At 38.2% G+C, this 20,125-nt stretch overlaps 1 protein-coding gene across 2 annotated transcripts in view; it reads left to right on the top strand.

The window, feature by feature from the left end:
* CDC73 (cell division cycle 73) overlaps positions 1-20,125 on the top strand; it is a 118,095-nt gene that overhangs the window by 68,432 nt on the left and 29,538 nt on the right. The window lies entirely within an intron of this gene.

The raw sequence follows: 20,125 nt of genomic DNA, 5'->3' as shown, positions 1-20,125 counted from the left end.
GTTGTTGGGGGGGGGGTGGAGGGATGTGATTTGCAGTTTTTTTGTTTGTGTTTTGGTTTGGGTGGGTGTTATTGTGGTGGGTTTGTTTTTTCTGGGGTGTGGGCTTTTCCTTGATTTTTTGGCAGGGTTTTTTGGGTTTTGTTCTTTTGCTAGTTTTTGCCTTTTATTTTGGCTTGTTTTGTTTTTGTTTTATTGGGGTTTATTTGTAAGGGGGTTTGTTGTTTGTTTGTTTTAGGGCTTTTTTTGTTCGGTTGGTTTTTGTTGGTTGTTGGGGGGGGTGGGGTTGTTTTTTTGGGGGGGTGTTGTTTTTTTTTTTTGTTTGTGGTTTGTTTTTTTTTTTATGCCAAAGGATAAAGAGAATGTAATTGGTCTATCATAAGGTATCTCTGATGAGTAGGCTCAGGGTAAGTATGTCTTTTACTGGCAAATAAGGCTTCCCCAGGCAGTCAATGTGTTTTATTATTCTAGATGCATATTCCGATAATTTACTAGAAACATGATCATATTTCTATCCTTCTAACAAATTCATCAATGTACACTACTAATCTTTTCTGTTAATTTACTCTTGTTTTTTTTTTTACTATGCTTTTCTTATTCTAATGGCAGCTTCCACAAATACTGTAATCCTGTTTGAGGTCATTGGAGGAGCATGAGCATATTCTCTAGATATTAGTTATAAATATAACATGCATATCAGCAAAGACTTGTATCTCCTCCACTCTAAAAATATTGGTATTTCTAAAAGGAGGGGGAGGGTGCGTCAGCAAGAGACAACAGACCTGGGTCCAGACCACTTACTGTTCTGGGATGCTGATGAATAATTGAGAATTGGTGTTCTGAAAGGTTGCATGTGTGCTCAGTCTACTGAATTTTCCACTTAAACACACAGACTCTCTTATCCTTGCCCCATATAATATACAGAACTTTATGTAATCTTTTCTGTATGTATAAAAACATGTGGCAAGAGTTTGGCTAGGCGTATTACTGCAGTGTGGAGTACAGGGGTGGGGAGTTGAGTGAGATAGTTCATTTATCACTACTGATTTACATAGAAGCAAATAGTGGTTTTTCAAATATTCATTTTAGAATTTTCAGATAAGACACATAACATTGTATTTGGGAAACAGGTCTAAATCTCAGCAAAATGATTGCTGAAATCTTTAGTGTTTCAACTCTTATTTCTTTACTTCTTTTTCACTAAACCTAAAGTGTATCACCGAAGGTTTGAGCTACACGTAGTATGTTTACATAATGGGTTGGACAGAGCTGGTTTTATTGTTCTGTAATTGCTCAGTAGTAAATATTACAGTTACAAAAATCCAAAGGTCCTTTTTCTTTTCTAAATAGACTATTTATTGTTGGAAGGCAATAGGCATCAGCTTTTGGCTTTTAATTATGTGCATAGCTTGTGAAGTTCAGGCAGAGCTGTTGCCTGGTGATACCTGTAAAATTTGTCATCTTGCCATGTGAACAAATTGAATATTGAATTCTTAAACCTTAATGAACAGTTTCTATTGTTCGTTGATTCATTCCTTTTAAAAGATGAGCAGGTCTTACAGAAAAGTAAGGAAAAGCTTTGATTTTTATACTACTTTCTATCTGGGTGTGCCTGATGTATCTTAGAGTCTAAGTTTCAGGAAGAAATTCCTTTTAAAGTGCTTTTTTTCTTTACTGCTTTTATATGGTAACTGTATGTTCCTAGGTATTTCAGGAGGGCAGAGCATGCTTTGTACTGGAAATATGACCTGAATGTTTTAGTAATCTTGCTGGGCCGGAGGTTGGAATGAGCTTTAGTTCGGCTAACTCTCACTGTGAAGGGTCAGTGGACTGCTTGTTCTTGATCCAGGGAGTATTATGTGCTGTAATGTTACTATGGTTACATCTTAAATTAGAAGCTACAATGTTAGTGTTTGAAATGCTGCCATCTATTAAGACTAAGAAGGAGTTACTCTGATGTGAAGATGTGCAGCCTTTGTGTAAGGAACACTACAGAGTTACTGTGGCCAGTGAAAACTTGACTGTTCAGCAAGTTAGGCAAAGCTAGAAGCAGATGCAAGGAGTAGCAAAAGATGGCTGTGTAGAATAACCTGTGCGTATAACTACTGTGAGCAAAGCAAAATATACTTACGTAAAACAAAGGTGTTTAAGTTTGGAATATGCAAAAGAATAAGGAAAAAAAAACAACCTAAACCCCAAACAAATAAAAAAACAAACAGCCCTTCCTACATGTCGCTGTCATTTTGAGAGGGTATCAGCAGAATCTTGTCTAACTGGTTTTAAAGTAAATCTTCACAACATTGACAGAAGTTTCTCAGTTGTTGCAGTGGTCAGGTGTATTGGTAATTTTCTGCCTGGTGGCCACAAGTCCTAGGAAAGTTAAATGGAATATGTACAGCATAGGTGACCTGTCAACTGAATGCTCCCAAATGGACTATGCTTTCTTGGATACTCCATGGATACTTTGCAAAGTTTATTCCGTTTTGTTGTAGTAACATGTAGCATTAGTTCACCTGCAGTATGCTGAAAACCATTCAAGTAAAAGTTCAAAGTGATTAATGGTAACATTTTCAAGATTGGTTGGTTTTGCTTTTAAACGATTTATTTTTTTTTTTTTCCTTGTGGAAATGTGTTAATACAGAATGTCATAAAAACTTAGTTTTCATTTTCTGTGTTAGGATTTACTATACATATAGCCAGTAGTCATCCTCTTTGCTTCAAAAGGAACACTTCTCCAATAAGTCATTCAGAGTTGAGAAGACAGAGTTATGAAGTATCTGTAACTTGCTTGGCTATTTTGTGATCCCAGTGTATTTCTTAACTTATGTTTGTAACTGAATGAAAAAAATAGCAATCTAGAAATGACCACAAGTGTCAGTATTGCCTGCCTTATTTTCCTTAGTAGATTTTTCACTATTGCTTAGGTAGTTTCTGAAATCCAGCTTACACTTATTGCATTCTTTATAAATGGTCAAGATTTTGAGCTCTGTTCTAATTGCATCCAAGCCATAAACTTAGTGATTTAATTAATTTTTGAATGACTTTATACATTAATATAGAACAATCTGAAATGGTGATGGAAGTAAAAAAGTTTTACTTAATGTCGTGGTTTAAACCTAGCCAGACAGCTCGTTCACTCACTCCCAGTGAGTGGTGCCGGGCTGGAAGCAATTGAGGCCCGTGTGCCCCCCCCCCCCGGGGATCTCCCCTTCCCCGCTCCCAGAGAAATGGGGAGGAGGATCGAAAGAGTGCAACTCCCACGGGCTGAGACAAGAACAGTCCAGCAACCAATGTACAACACAAATCACCACTGCTGCCACCAACGACAACAATGATAAGGGAAAATAACAAGGGGAGAGAATACAATACCACCGGCCAAGAAACGAGTCTGGCACAGAACACCCCGTGTCTTTCTGGGTAACTCCCAGTTACCCCCCACCCCGGGCATGACGTGCTGTAGTATGGAATACCTCCTTGGCTACTTTGGGTCAGGTGTACTGTCTCTGCTTCCTCCCGGCTTCGCCTCCTCCCTGGCAGAGCATGAGCCTCACAAAGTCATTGCTCAGGGTAAACATTACTTAGCAACAACTGAAAACATGGGTATTATCAGCACTGTTCCCAGGCCGAAAGTGAAAACACAGCGCTGCATCAGCTACCAAGAAGGAGAAAAATTGACTGCTACTGCTGAACCCAGGACAGTTATTCTGAAGCATGCTTTTTTTTTTTTTTTTTGCTAATGAGTAGTGGATAATTGTTATCTCATTCAGTAACATATATAAGCACATCCCCTGACTTTGAAAAGTTGTGAGAGAGAAAAACGACCCAAGTGATGTTTTCAAGTGAGGGTGCTTCTTATTCCGTCTGCCTGAGGAAACATTTTAAGGGGATACATCATAATTCTAAAACTTGTGGGGTTTTTGCTAAATAAACTGACGGTATCCAACTGGAATTCAGTCCATTCTGCTATCACAGCTTCCTTTGAGAAACACAGGTTTGGAGTGCTTCAAAATTTACTTGAAAAGTCAAAATACAAAATGGCTTCAGTCCACTCTATTTCCATTCTGGTTTTGTGTTAGGCAAATTTTGCATATTGGACTATAGTCCAGATGCATTTCCTTCTTTCCTCAATATTGTGGTGTTTGTTTTATTGTAACTTCTTTTCTGTATTATGTTTTTTCATGTCTTCCCCCAGGCTTTGCATCCAATTATTGCTGGTCTCAAGTGCACTAAATGCAGAATTTATTTTTTTTTCCAGGGGATGGACAACATAATTTGTACTGTGCAGTATTTTTGGTTATGTGGTTCTCCCCTGATGAACTGACAATCCAGTGCCAGCAGTAATATTTTCTGCCTGTCACAAGTGTTCTTTTGCATTCTGAGAAGCACAGGGACTTTATGAAGCTTTGATTCAGCACAGCAGGGGAGAGTACCAAAGTAGAAGTACCAAATTTTCACAGGTAGTTTAACGAACAACTGTGGAAAATAGACTTCTGGGTTTTTTTCCCCTTACCTTATGACTTGTTTTGTTCTATTTGTCTGCACTATATGGTCAAGTTACCCCTAACACCCACACTTACACCCCCAGCAAGAGAATTTATATGAAAACTTAATTTCTTACAGAAAGTGAGACTTTAGGGAAGAACTTGTATTACATATCAAATCTCTTAAAGCAGGAAGATCTCATCCTGCGGGAGTTAATAGTCCACCAGCTCTTTTGCCTAGAGAGAAAAATGCTTTGTTCCAGCTGTTAGCACCTGTCCAGGCACAGGAAGACCCTTTTCCCTTAGGCTGTCTTTAGGCTCTTCAGGCATCCAGCATTTCTCTTCCAATGATTTGAAGAGTCTTGGCCCATCAGTTTCATTGCCAGGATGCAGACCTCCTGCCTAGCACCTGCTGGATGAGCTATGTAGATTATCTATTTTTTTTGTGAGACTGATTAAGAGATTAGCAGCTCCAACTGTTCATCTGCTTGCTAAATTCTTTTCCCTATGTGTGTTGTTTGTACGTGAATATGGAGGCATTTTGTCAGCCTCAAAAATTCCTGGTTTTGAAACTGAAGTTTGTGATGCAGATGTTTAGTGAATGTTAAATAATGTGAAATTGAAGAGCTGGACTTCCAGAGCTGTCAGAATTTCATGTGATTTGGGATTGAGACCTGTATTGACTCTTTCCATCTGTCACATTTCCTCAGTAGCTTTAGCCCATTAACTCCTACAGCTCCATTCTATAGGTATCCTAATTTACAGCTAATTATGTGGGACGTACAGGGTTTACAACAGAAATAAGAAAGGTCTAGCAAGTGTCTTAAATGCCTGAAGCCTTTTTTTCAAGGACAGGTACTAAAACTAGGAAAAACTATCTGTGGATAAAGTTTTTTCTCCAGTTATCCAAGAGGCTCTATCCCTGTAATAAATTTATGCAATAATTCTTAATGTCACACAGAAAACCTGAATCATAACATTGAAAATAAGTCTCCTTTAAAGAGCAGTTCCCTGCTGTTCTTTATTTGACATGTTGGGGGAATTAAAATTGCTCCAAAGACCCTGAGCACTACCTTGATAAAACTAATTTAGGTTGGCCAGCCAGTTTCATGGTTTTGTTTGTTTTTTGGTGTTTGTTGTTTTCTTTTTCCTGATGTTGTTCCATATTAATGATTCCCTCAGCTTGAAGTGGCTTTGTCTCAACTTGGTCGAAAGGCATGTGTGACTCAAAAATGGTCAGACTCGATATATTTGTTGCCTGGTTGGAATTAAGGCACAAACAAGGCCAGATGCTGAAACTCTTTTAAACAAACTCAGGTTGTCTGTTCCTGGAGACATCAATGCAGGGAGAGAGAGATAAGAAGAGTTGCAAGCAGATAGTCACCGCCTGGGGATCTGTTGGTGTGTTATTGGTCCTCTTCACCCATGGTATTGCTGGTGGTGGGAGCTCACCCTCTGACCTGAGCCCTGCCCTTTAGTTTTCTTTGGGGTGTTAACTGTAATTTGCATGAAAAGTGTAGAAAGGCGTTACTAGAATGATGGATGTGTTGTAGTGAGCACGTGCAGTTCCAAAGCTGGAATTCTGTAAGTGCTTGTGTTGGTGGTCATTGTCCCTCACATTAAGACCTATTCTTTGAATCAATGTTTTTCACAGTCCTGTGAAGGCTTATCAGCTTCAAAAAATGGGATCAGAATGATCTGGCATATGCAGTACTGAAAGCTAACATCCTTGTTTGCTTCATTTGCCATAATTCTTGCAATGCCTCCCATGGTCAAATGAAAATGGTATCTGAGACAAGCTCAGTTTGAGCAGTGTTTGAGACAAGCTCAGTTTCCAGGCTCTCACAGGCTTCTAGGCAGTGTATATTAATGAAAAGCTGATCTTGATGTGTGCTGAGATTATCATGTACTGTGCTTAGTATTACTGCCTGGTTTTTGGGTATTTCAAAGTTAATTCAGTTTTCTGGGAAAAAATCTGTCAGAAGTACATATTCATTTGTATATGCTTCTGATGAAAAAGAAATCAAGTTACCATACAAAATGACTGCATATCCCTAGTTGCCAGTCTGTCCTGCAGACTTTCCACTTTTGAAATTCACATTAAACTTAAATAACATCCCTTTAGTAATTTGCAGGGAAAATGAAACTGTGCTGTGGAAATTACGCTTTTTGTTTTTTTCTTCTGAATAACTGTGTTCATAATTCTTTCTGTAATCTGTGTAAGAGTCTAGAGTAATTTCATGAGCCTGAGGATTTTTTTTTTTTCCCCACATAAATTACAAATATGGAGTCAGAGTCACCAGGACTTCTAGTCTTCAAATATGTGATTTAGAGGAAATACACAGAGCTCAATTTGTATTATGTTCATCGTCAAGAGAATATTGCTTCAGAGCTAGAGATCTTTTTTATTCTTTTCTGCTATATTTCAAACTTAAGTTCCAGGTTTTTATTTTCTGTAATTTAGTGACTTCTAACCGAAGAAGAAATGAGAGACAGCTCTCCTACATCTTGATCATCTCAAGACATATTATTACAAAACACAAATGCACATTGGAAGGAGTGTGTGTTTAACAGAAAAATAAATAAAACAGCTGGATAGATTTAATGTAATAATGCTGAGTTCATACATTTTGACCTAAATTTAAAGATTATGTTTTTCTGGAATATTTTGATACATATTTTTGTAATTCTTAATCAGCATCTGCAAAGCTTTCTATCACTGATCTGTTGCACTAAAGTGAACTTACAGGATATATCTGTTGCCTAAAGAAGTTGTCCACCTCTTAAAAACACACAAATGTCATCTTCTTAAAAAAAACACAATTCTTGGATGATAAATTGCTCATTGCATGTTCTTTCAAGTCTTCTCTCAAAGAATTACGTAACTAAGCATTCAAATGCTTTTTCTGTATTTTTTGATTAATACACGTCTGTGCATTTGTGGTGGTTTACATTGCAGAATTAAAAAAATAATCCCCCCACCTCTGGTTCTCTGCCTTACTGTTTTCCTTGGAGTTACTTTCCCAAATAGAGAGAGCCCTGAAATTCTGTTAATATCAGTAAGAAGCATTATAGTGTAAAAAAGGCAAGTGTAGTTTTCTGCCTCAGTTGCATTTCTAGATAAACAAAGCAACAAAATACAATAAAAATTCTTTTTTAATTTAATGAGGCCTGGGTACAATACAAAAAGGGGAGTCATCTTTGAGAATCTGGGCCACCTAAGATGGAGAAAATCTCTTTGCTGTGACTTTTTTTCTTCCTTTCTATCGGTGTTGGTGTTACACTTGACCCTACACTGCAGCGTTGTCTGGAGCTATGTAACAGTATCTGTACTTTTATGCTGGGTTTGTCTGATGACTGAAACATTGCTTTTTGTTGGGTGTAATTAAATCTCATGTATCTGAGGTGCACTGGGGGAAGGGAATGGGCAAGGAGATGTGTCAGTAATGTAGGAAATGCTGGATGTGGTGGGGAAAGAGCAGGTCTTTTGAATCCCTCTGCTTCTCTCACTAGCAGGTTGGTTGGGACCCATGCCAGATGAAAATCGGATCTGTGTATTCACATGATAATGCACACAATCTAATAAGCCTTGTGGAATGTTGACCATTAGGGAATAGATGAATCAGCCTTCTCTGAATGGTCTGGTGGAATTGGTTCAGGTCCCATGTGGCTGGAGCTAATGAGCTCTGATGACTCTCTGCAGAATTGTTTGCTTGTTCTTGAAACATTACTGTGGCATACATGAGATGCTTTCAAGATTTATAAATAGCAGCTCCGTGCTGCGTGGCAGTGCTGTTTCTGAAGCCCCATTGGCCTGGGAAGCAAAGTAACTGTTTCTACAAAGCTGCTCTGAGCTAATGAAATCACTAAATGGAAGGCTCCTCTGTCATCTGGAATGGAAGATGTGCTTGCTAGAATATCTGATCCCATTGATGGAGATCTGATGGCAATAATAAGTTGTTTATTTTATTTTTTTTTTTTAGACCAGCATTCATACTGGTAGTGCCTTCAGATGTTTTTCTTCAAACCAGCCACTAGTCAGTGACAAAAATGTATGAGAAGATAAAGGGTTTTGCTTTCCCTTCAAAGTAAGCATGTATTCATTTACCCAAGGATATGATGATACAGAAGTTGCAAAATAGGGAACAGACATGTACTCTGGCATTAGCTCTTGAGTAGTTGCTTTTTCTTACATTTTTAAAATGTCTTTTTAGAAAAACATGAATAAATGTGAGGTTTCTGTACTCATTACAAGCCTGTTGAGCTACACATGAAATTACTATGCTGCCCTTTCTCAAAAGGTGACACTGCTATTTTGTTTTGCCATTTTTCTCATGAAAGTAGATCACTACCTGATTAAGACAAGGAGGTTATTGGGTGAGTCTCTATGAAACTGAATCTTGTGGCGACTGGTGAAGCCCTCCTAAGCACTTACAGAAAGTTCGAGGGTGTCATAACAGAGCATTCTTGTTACACTTTGAGGTTCGGTTGGGTTTTGTATTTTTTCTTCTCATTGAGATCTTGGCAATGAAAACCTAATTCTGTTCCAAAATATTATCTGCTTTTAGTGGTGTATTCATTTTCATTTCCTGCCACCTAAGTGCTCAGTTTTCCAGTGTGGGATTCTTACTCTGCAACAGATTGCTGTAGAAAACAAAACACCTTGTTTATATTATAACACTGACAGTAGACTTTTCAAAGGTTGAAACAGCTATTTGAAGTAGCAGATGTGAGGGCTGAAGAGGTCTTGCTGCTTAAGGCAGATTTCCTTCGGATAAACTCTGAAATCCGCAGGATTGTTATGGATGACTGATACTTGCTAACATGCGAGTAGCAGAAGTGATAGTTGCAGTGAACCTCACCTGGGCCTGTGCTGACTGGCATAGTCTGTCATCTTAGATGTATATGCACAGTGTGAAGTTCTTAAAGATGAAATTGTGTGTCTATGTGTGTGTATATACATAGACATAGGAGTGAGTGAAGAGAGAAAGGGGCATCCATTTGAAAACTTTTAAAACCTGTCTAAAAATATACTTTTGAATCTGCTCATTTAGTCAGGGATACTTTTTTCTGCAGTGGTGGATGAGCACTGTAGAGAAGTCACAGCATAATAGAAAGTCCCTAAAATTTGTAGAGGCTTCTGTGTGGCCCTTATCCCATCTTCATCTTTGAATAGAATGGCCCCAGACTGTGTGAATGAGACCTTGTCAGTTGACCTTCGTTTAAGAGGACTGCATTTATGCACTACCAAAAACGCAGCTGTGCTCTAGCCATTTCAAAGAACAGTCATATTATAAAACCAGGTCTCATAATGTACAGATAGAAGCTTTCAGATTGAGCATCTAGTGTATGGATTGTGTATAAAAGGAAAAAATAAAAGTTGAATGCTGTCATCTTAGTGCTTTTAGAAGGGCTTAATTTAATCTTCTCTGCTAAAGAGAGAACAATAATGGGGAATTTAGATATAATGCCAAAGGAAGCTGAAAGTAGAGGCAGAAGGCTAAATGGGAAAATTCTTCCTGCATGATACAGCCAGAATCCTTCCTGTATTTTAACTTAATGCATGATTTATTGCCACTACGTTTTTTGATACAGGTATGTAACATCATCGGTTTTTATATTCTATAGCAGGGTGGTATGAATGGTATGTTTATTCAGGATACAAATACCAATAGCAGTGTACACAATCTGTTTTTAGCACTAATACACAAATCCTGTTGCATGCATGCTAGTGCAAGACGTTTTGAAGGCAAATCTTTCAACCTAAATATTTTTCAAGAAGCACATGTGTAAAAAGCATTGATGATCAAGTATGGTATATGTTCTGTCGTCTTCAACATAAGACTATTACAAGTGACTAAAATACTTGCATCCCAGGTGACACTGTTATGTGATGATTAATATTGTGGCTCTGTTTCTTGATTCATGTATGTGATTTCTTTTTGTAGTAAAACAGCCCCATCAAAAGACTGAATAGCTTTTGTCAGAGTTAGGCTTTAAAGCACAGATGAACAACTGAAAGTTTAACAGTATGTTGTCTGTTTGCTCTTTGGGTACAAACCTGAAGGTTTCAATTTGTTGTACTGTTTGGGGATTATTAGTTTTTCTAATCTTGGAATCTGTTGGCAAAGTAGAAAGGCTTAATCTAGAAAGTAGAGAATTTTGGGTTCATGCAGCTTCCTGGCTGTTTCTGCTGACATGTACAGTACTGTGATTTGGTACTGTGTAGTAGTGATCCCTGCAAAATATTTTAACTTTGTGATGTGTTTACAGCTGTAGCTAGGGAGGGAAGCTTTGGGCCTTTTGGAGTTACCTGGTTGCACTGAGTGGGAATATTTTGGAGAAAGTGGGGGAGGAGGAAGAGTAACAACTGTTTTGGTCTAATTTGAGTGCTCCCTCATAATTGTAAAATCATATTTTAATTAGAACAGAATTCTGGAATGAGAGGTTATACAGTGAAAAGTGTGTAGTGCAATGTGTCTCACTGGGAAAGCTGGAGGGACAAAGAATTGGAGAACAGGACCATAAATGGTGTACAGCAGTACAAAACCTAATACATTTTAATTTTAGGTGTTTAGATGGTATGTCTGAAACACCGACATGATGCAGTCCAGGGAAAAGATGTGGGTAGTCTAGAACACCGCCAGATCTGCTGTGACTGGAATAAGTGGGATGCTATTATTGGAAATGCTCAGACTTCAGAATATCGCACAGAGAAAAGTATATTAATGATTTTTACCAGTGTTAGGAGCAGTCATTTGAGGATACTGAGGAGCTGAGTTGGTTTTTGTTTGTTTTTTTTTTGTGGATTTTTTGTTTTGTTTCGTTTTTTTTTTTTGGTGGGTTTTTTGTTTGTTTGTTTGGATTTGGTGCTTCCTTGTGTTTTTTTGTTTAGTTTTGTTTTTACTGAAGTTTTTTTCTGTAATGTTTTACTGTATTAAGTATATAAAGCATGGGAAATTGGAGACTGTAACTCCTAAAGTTTAATACTGAGACACTATTCATACGTTGTTTATGAGCTTTCCTAAGTTTGGTTCTTGAAGTTTTTGTGTATATCCTTTTCAATCCCAAATTGCCTCTATCCCCTGACTTAAAATGTGTGGAAAATTTTCCAAGGATCTGTTTATTTTGTTGAAGTCTGAATGTAAACATTTTGCTCCAGAAGTACACGTGGTTTTCCTTGACATTAAACCTACTAAAATCTTTTCTTTTACTTGATACAAGTGCATGAAATCACAAGACAGAAAGAAGCATGGCAATCAAATGTCAGCTTCTGTCATAATAGTTCTCAAAACAGTGCTTTTTTGTATGGCACTGTGGTACAGCAAGCCTGTGCACTGAAAATGTGAGGTACTCTGTGTCTGTTCAAAACAGTTGGTTTCTCTAGGATTTTTAGTGAAATAAAAGTTTATTCCCAAAATGACCAATAACTTTCTGTTTGTAGGAAGATTATTATGTGTCTGTCGTGGTTTAAACCCAGTCAGGTAATTCGTTCGCTCACTTCCCCCCCTTTCTTGCCCTCCCCCTGCTCTCGGAGGGACGGAGAGGAGAATCAAAAGAATGCAACTCCCACGGGTTGAGATAAGAACAGTTTAGTAACTAAGGTATAACACAAATCACTACTGCTACCACCAATGATAATAATGATAAAGGAAATAACAAGGGAACAGAATACAACACCTCACCACCCGCTGACCGATAACTCGCCCCCAAGCCCGACCAAGCTCCGACCGATACCTCCTCCAACCCTGCAGTCTCCCAGCCCTTCCGGCTAACTCCCAGTTACATCCTGGGCATGACGTGCTGTGGTATGGAATACCTCTTTGGTCAGTTTGGGTCAGGTGTCCTGTCTCTGCTTCCTCCCAGCTTCCCCTCCTCCCTGGCAGAGCATGAGCCTCACAAAGTCCTTGGCCAAACCAAAACATCTCTATCAGCTCTGTTCCCAGGCCGAAAGTCAAAACACTGCACTGCACCAGCTACCAAGGAGGAGAAACATGACTGCTACTGCTGAACCCAGGACATTATCCACCCCTTATTCCATACCATTCACGTCATGCTCAGATCCCACATTTTCAATATACCATCACTCTTATCTCGGTGCACTCTTATCTTAGTGCATGGACCAGTCCCTATAAAGCTGCTGTGTCCATCTGGTCCATGTCAGGCTCCATCTCTTGTAACAGTCTTCCAGAGCAGGAGAGACTGTGTGCAGTGTTCACACTCGTGAATAACCTGGGCAATAGTGTCCATTGTTAAGTCCACCCCTCGATCATGAGTCCATCTCTGTGTTGCATCTCTGCTCTGATGGCCTGAAGTGCCATGGGCCCACCAGGCTTAAAATAATTCACTGTCCCCTTAAGCAGTTTCTGCAGCTTGTTGCTGGGGACTCCATACAGCTGCCTTCCATCTCCAACGCTTCCAAAGCACTGGAGGGGCCCAGTGGACTAGATACTTGCCCATACTGTCCCACACACCCTGCCACTCATGACTCTCCAGCCTTGGGGAAAATCTCTTGGTCCCCCTATATTGTTGTCTAACCCCAGACAAGACCCAAACCTGACTCTGCTTAACTTTTGATTTGCAGTGTGTGGGTAACTGCAGGATGCGCAAGTCACGAAATCATAACTTTCATGCTGGATTAAAATCAGGAATATTTTGCTGTAAATTACTCTTCTTTTTCTAACTTGCTTGTCTGACATTTTATAGATATGTCTTGTGTCTCAATATTTGGTCAATATATTCATCACCAGAACCCAAGATAGCAAATCTGCTCTGTCTGGACAGTTTGTTGATATGAGGGCTTTAGCAGATGTAATGGTGGAGGTTTACTACTCTGTTTGCAAATGGGACCGATAAATTACATAAATACTTTATCCTCTCCCCCACCTCCCCTTTGTAGTATATTTTTATTTCCTGCACATACAGTTGCTATCACAACTTCACTGTAGCCAGTGAAGCAAGTGGGTGTGCTTCTTTTGGGGTGTCTTAGTATAAACTCACAAAGAAACACAAAACCAGTTAAGAAGAAAATCTGAGGTATCATGAACTTCATTACAAATGTTATTTGACTGACTGCATGGGTCTGTACATTAGTATTACTAGCAGCCTCTTCCAGTTACACAGGCCCCAAGATATCACTTTCTGTGGTTTAAAAAAAAAAACACCACCTACTCTTTTGCAGCTGAACTTGCATAGTAGATGAGTTGTTATTCTTAGAGGAGGAAGCCTGAAGTGTAAGACAGTCTGCAATTAAAATAGTTTTTCTAGACTTTTCTCTGGCCTTTGAGAATAGGCCTTTCCATGATAACAGCCCTTTCCATGTCGAAGTGGTTATAGTACGTTGTGGTTTTGCAATCATCACTGTCATCACTCAAGTCCTCTTACCTTGTGGCTCGTGTATTACAGTTTATTACGACTGCAGCTAAAGCTTTTGATACTGAAAAAGCTGATGCTGTTTTTGAACTGAGCAGTTACTTTTCTAGGCAACACAGACAACTTCAGTGATCATCACTCCATTGTTCAGCTTTGTGCATTGGCTTCTCAAGGAATATAGTTTCAGGATTTTCTTGTGATATTTTAAGTCTTTCACACTGATTACTTGGAAAATTGCTTTCATCTCTCTGGCCGTGACCACCCATGATAATAATGTTTTCTTGTACCATAATGTAATATATAACCATAGTGCCGGGGTGGAAGGTATGCAAGAATAATGTTAAACTTCTTTTCAATGAACAGAAAGGAGAAGGTCACATCAGGGTGAAGTACAACTGGGAAAATGTGGTGCTGGATAATTTGTTAAACAAGCAATCACCAAAAACCCATAAGGTCTTGAATAGCATCCTATGTGTTAGAATTCTAATATTACAGTACCTCCTGTTCTAGTAATAGGATTCAGTATAACCAAGGGGACCCTGGAAAGAGCCTCATCAGTTTCTATTGCATTGAGATGTTGAACAGCATCACATAAAGTTAGTCAACTTCTGCGTCTTGGTTTGGTTTTGTTTTTTGTTTTTTTTTTTTGGGGGGGGGGGAATTGTTGTGCTGAGGTTAAGGTTCCATCTGTATTGGTGTAGGCACTTGCAGAGCCTTTAAAAATATTCTTGTCACATAGAGCATTTTACAGGTCTTTCCAGAAGTTGCAAAGGAACCTTTCCGAGATCTTTAAGCCTTTTCCCCTGAAAATTTCCTCTGAGTCCAAATTGCTCACTGAATGCTGGCCTAAGTGGGGTCTTCCCATTGCTCTATGTCAAGCAACGTGTTCGTTACTGTACATGTGACTGTTGCCATGAATACGGTTTCCAGAGCAGGATCTGTAGAAAACTCAGTGCTTTTCTAAGCATGTGTAGAGGTTGCATGTCAGCAGTGTTTTCCTGCAAGTCAGTAACAATTACTGATACGCTTTAAAACTGAGTTTTACCTCTAAAGATAAGATTTCAAAACACTCCTGAGCAGTCTTTGGGGAGGAGGTAGAGCTCCTCACATCTTTATCCTTGCGCAGAATACCAGTAAAATTAAGATCTTCATCTTGAGTTTACGTCACCCATGTAGTTTGAAACCATTGCTGTAGAAATAGCAATTTTGACCTGAAGAGGAATGTTGGTGAGAACGCCAGATTAAACATGCAAGCGCTTCCGTCTTCCCGGTGATAAGCTGCTTTCATCAAAGACCACCTCTCAGTCCTGACAGAACTCCAGATATTTTGTTTGTTCTAAAAATGAAGCCCTGCCTATAATATACCTACCTATAGTTATTCAAATTACTCATTCCCTTGAACTGAGTGAAAAGACAAAAGCTGTTATCACTAAAACGTTATTTTTGCTTCAAGTTCTTTCCCTTTGGCTTAATTATTTGAGACAGCCTCACTCATATTATTTGGCAATAGGTAAGATTTTTGACACACAACTTGAGGCCAGAAGGATTGTTTCATCTTTTGCCATATCAATTCAATAGAACTGTAATTTGCATAACCATGAACTCAGTAGTTTGCTAATGTTTTAGCCTCCAACTTTCTACTACATGTGTTCACGCATCTGTAGTCCAATACTAAGTGTAACTGCAAGTAGTAATCACTCGTATGAAATGGTTTCTCACCAGAAAAAAAAAACAACCACCAAACATAGAATATGTGGTTTGGAGCAGAAATTGCAGTGAGTATTTTTCACATCTTTCAATGACACTGATCAACAGCCTTAACCTGCTACTGAAAAAGCCCATCAGTCCTGTTCTTTGTTGTGCTTTACAATGTAAGGGTTCCAGAATTTGAGCAGTCTTGACAGTTTTGATTCTATAATGGGTTAATTAAGGGTGAGATTTGTAAATAAAGCTTTAATTTGAATACTGTGGAATAACAAGTATTAGTTCTTCTAAGTTTCATTTAGTCCCTTGATGACACCAGTATATTTCTGCCACCCTCCATTACTTCTCCTTCCTCTCTCTTCTCCATCATTGTAATGCTGTACTCATTCAGAAAAGACTGTCTGCATCTGATTTCCTTACACTTGCAAAATTTGTTAGATGTACTACATATGAGTATTTTGAAAACTATAATGAAATTTGCCTTATCTTTGTAAGATGGGCATCAAGTTTTCTTTCTTGCAACTGAATTTGAGGATTGGCAGTCTTCCATTGGTATTTTTCTTCAAACTAGGTTTCATAAGACATGATCTTCAGTATAATCAGGTTTGTATTTTGAAATAAATGTGATTGATACATTTTTTACTAACCCCTTTTGTCTTGCCACCTCAGTTTTTTAGTTGTCAAAGTAGCGAAGCTGTGGTTTTTATCCTTAAGCAGTTGGTATCAGAAGCCTTTGATAAATAATAGTAAACATTTCCCCTTTTAGAATTAATTCTATAAAAATATCTTTTGTTCTGCTTCAAATCCCGCTTTTTTTTTTTCTAGACTACAAGGAAGTTGAAACAATGTAAACAGTTGAAATGATCTTTTTGTTAATATTACAAGCAATGGAAGTTAAAATGACTGATATTGGCTGTATTTGCACAACAATTAAGATCTTGTTATCAAATTCTGTTTTTTACATCAGAGTTTAAAATTACAAAAGCTGTTAAAATCTTGCAATTTATTATTTAAATATCTGTCTTGGGGACTGCATAAGGAGATTTCTGTGCATATAAGTATGCAAATAAGCTATATCAGTTTCATGTGTAAATACAATGATGTGAAATACGCGTTAAACTGAAAATACTACTAAACCTTCTTGATATTAAAAAAAGAGCATTATTAGGAAGACTGCAAAGGAACAGTAACTCTGGATTATTTTTTTTTAGCGTGGTCCTGTGGAAGATTTTTGCCCCTGTGCCCCTGATTTTTAAGGGCTTTAAATTGTTTAGAACAAAGCCCTGTGTTTTCAGAATCCAAGCTATTTATATGAAATAGATACATGTTTCTATTGGGCTCAAAGTAGGCCACCTGAACCAGTTGTTAAATACCTGCTTTTGAAGTCATCCCATTGTTTTGGCTGTTTGTCATAAATTTGTGTATACAAGATTTAATTTCTAGAAATATACTGTGCTCTAACTATGCAGCCATAGTTCTTAAGGCTGACTTTGGAATTTTCAGAGGTTCATTTGCGATCATTGTGGTGCAGTTTTACTACATTCATGCTTATGAACAGAACAGTCTTTGCTGAACTATCTTCTGTCATGGATGGTGAAGCTGAAAGTTACTCAGTGTTGTAAACACAAGCAGTGGCTAACACTTCTTGCAGAATCAAATGTTACTTTTTACTCATGCTGCTTCTGTGCAGGATCATGCAAGCTCCCTGATATTTTTTAGATTTTTATATAAACATCGTAATTTAAATTGTAACAAAAGAACAAGGTAAAAAATGAATTTGCCACAAGTTAAAACCACAGGATGGCATCCAATTGTCAATTCTGTCCATTCCTACTAACAGTTTTTAAAGGTCAAAATATTAGACTGCTATGGATATCTTCATAGAAACTAGTCAGGATTGTGTGTGTGCTGTGAAATAGGTTTTTTCCTCAAGTTATTTTTACTTTGCAAAGCCACAATAAGAAACTTTTAATTGTGGGTTGTTTTGTTTGGGGTTTTTTTGCTCTTCAAGGGAGTAAATTAACTTGAGTATGTGTGTAATGTGCCTCCAAGTGAATATTCTACCAACATAACACTTTTCATTCCTTAAGACAGGAGGGCTCATTTCCAAAAAAGTACCTGAGTTTTGTTCAGGCAATTTCTTACTCTGTTTGAAAAATGAGTGTAAGTAACTTAACTGTGGATCTTAATGTTCATTTAGACTTAAGAAAAGTACTAGCTGTCAAAAGTACAGACTAGTAGGGTCTTGGTATGAGATGAATATTGGTAATTTGTGATTTTATTTTTTTTTTTTTCAAATTAACACAAGGAGTTATTTATTTCTTAATTAGGTCAACAAACACTGCAGAAGGTTTTAGAAGCTGTTAAAAACAAACCCCCTACCCACTCTTGGGTAACTAAATATAAATATAGATTGACCACAGTTTACTTTTTGTTAGGTGCCTGTATAATGTAGAAGCAGAGAAGGGAAAAGGAATGCGCATGTGAAAGAGAAGGTGTCAAGTAAGCTGTATACAATATATACAGATTTAAGAGACTTTAAGACCTAAAGCTTCTTGTTATTGTAAACATAGTTTATACTCACAACACTTATCAGAGCACATAGTAGTGTCTGAATTTTTTAAGACAAACATACAAATCCTATGAAGGTGTAAGGAAGAAAAGAAGGTGCCAGAAGCTTAATTACTAGAGTGTACAATAATAGTCTAAGTCAGTTGTCCTTCAGGGTGTGAGGCTCTTTTACTTATTTGACTGTAAGAGGGAGTCTGGACTTTTTTCACATGTACTAACCTGTTTTCTATTCATGCATTGGCTTGCAAACCCAGTGGTTGTAGATGTCTAGGTAGGACAGTGCTGAATAGCAGAAATATACACTAAAGTAAAAACCGGTTATTTTGTAAATATCTAATATGAAAGGAAACATTAGTACTGACATTGAATGTGCTCAACTGAAGAGTATATACAGTGGTGTATCTGTGAATGATGCAATTAAATTCAGGAAAGTATGAAGCTTTAGTATCTTTTTCTGATTTCATTCTGTCATATTATTGCTTCTGAATGGTTAAATACTTATGTATTTAATGTAAATCATAAGTAAACTATAACTTCCTATGGTAAGTTAGTACAACTAACCCAAGTAGTATGTTTTTCATTAAAATACGATGTTAAGTGGTTGTCTTCAAGATTTGTATTTTTCAAATTACATAGGTTTTTTCCTAGATTAGTTTCAGCTTATGAATATTCATCATATACTCCTTAACAGTCTCAGACAGCTTATGCATAAGAATTAGGTGTGTCATCTTCGAGTGAAACTGTTAAGTGTTCAGAAACTTTGAGGAAATGAATGTTCTTTAAATAGCTAAAAAGTGATTTCTGCTGCTTCTGATGCTTAGGGTACAGCTGCACAAACAAAAACTCCCCTAATTGGAGTTTGAATTTTCAGTGTGTTAGTTACTTAAGAGTAATTCTTCCACTAAAAATTTCTCATTGGAAGATTTGAAGTGTCTTACTGTGCTCTAATTGAGAGCACACCAGCAGCACCTTGTGTAGCTGAATGAACCAGTCATGAAGTTTACTCTGTCAACTTTCTTTCCCTGTGAGAAATCATAGCATAGTTGTCTGCTTTGTAAACAGAGCTTGTGTCATAAATATGTGCATTGTCACAGGTAAAACTTTTAAGTCTACCAAATGCTTTTGAAAAGCATTAATGTTCTATCTTAAGGTAGCCTCTTTTATTTTCAGGACAATGTGAAATGTTAGGAAAATTATCCTGCTAAGGACTTTGCTACTGAAAGCAGGTTTTCTTCTCCACTTCGTGTATCTTGTCAACCATCACTGCTCTGTGCTGCTTTTTTCCTCATCTCAATAGTATACTTTTATCCTTACAAACCATTTAAGAAATGTGGGGTCAAAATATAAATCCGTTTCTTTTGCTATGTTGTCTGCAGTTTTTACATAATAGGAGGTGGTGATTAGGTCACTGGTAGCCGTAAAGAGAGAAAAGTTGTGGATCAGTTACAAAATACTGATGTTACACCTTCAGTTAGGTAACAATTGAACTTCTGTGCTGTCCTGGGTTCAGCAGTAGCAGTCATGTTTTTTCCTTTGTGTTAACTGGTGCAGTGCTGTGTTTTGACTTCTAGTTTTGAGAACAGCGTTGGTGAAGCCGATGTTGTCGGTTGTTGCTAAGTGATGTTTACCCTGACCAAGGACTGTGAGGCTCATGCTCTGCCAGGGAAGAGGGGAGGCTGTGAGGAAGCAGAGGCGGGGCGCCTGACCCGGGCTAGCCGGGGAGGTATTCCATACCACAGCACGTCATGCCCGGGGTGGGGGGTAACTGGGAGTTACTCGGAAGGACAGGAGCTTCCGGGTGGAACTCGTTTTCTTGGCCGGTGGTATCGTATTCTCTTCCCTTGTTATTTTCCCTTATCATTGTTTTAGCTGATAGTAGCGGTGGTGATTTGTTGCTGGACTGTTCTTGTCTCAACCCGTAGGAGTTGCACTCTCTCAATCCTCCTCCCCGTTCCTCCGGGAGCGGGGAAGGGGAGAGCCCCGGTGCAGGGAGGGGGGGG

This window comes from Pezoporus wallicus, unplaced genomic scaffold (genome assembly GCF_028554395.1).
Source record: "Pezoporus wallicus isolate ANWC-B61680 ecotype Strahan unplaced genomic scaffold, APGP_CSIRO_Pwel_v1 contig_360, whole genome shotgun sequence".
In the NCBI taxonomy this organism is placed as follows: domain Eukaryota; kingdom Metazoa; phylum Chordata; class Aves; order Psittaciformes; family Psittacidae; genus Pezoporus; species Pezoporus wallicus.
Note: the sequence above shows the minus strand (reverse complement) of the source record. Positions and strands in the feature narration are given on the sequence as shown.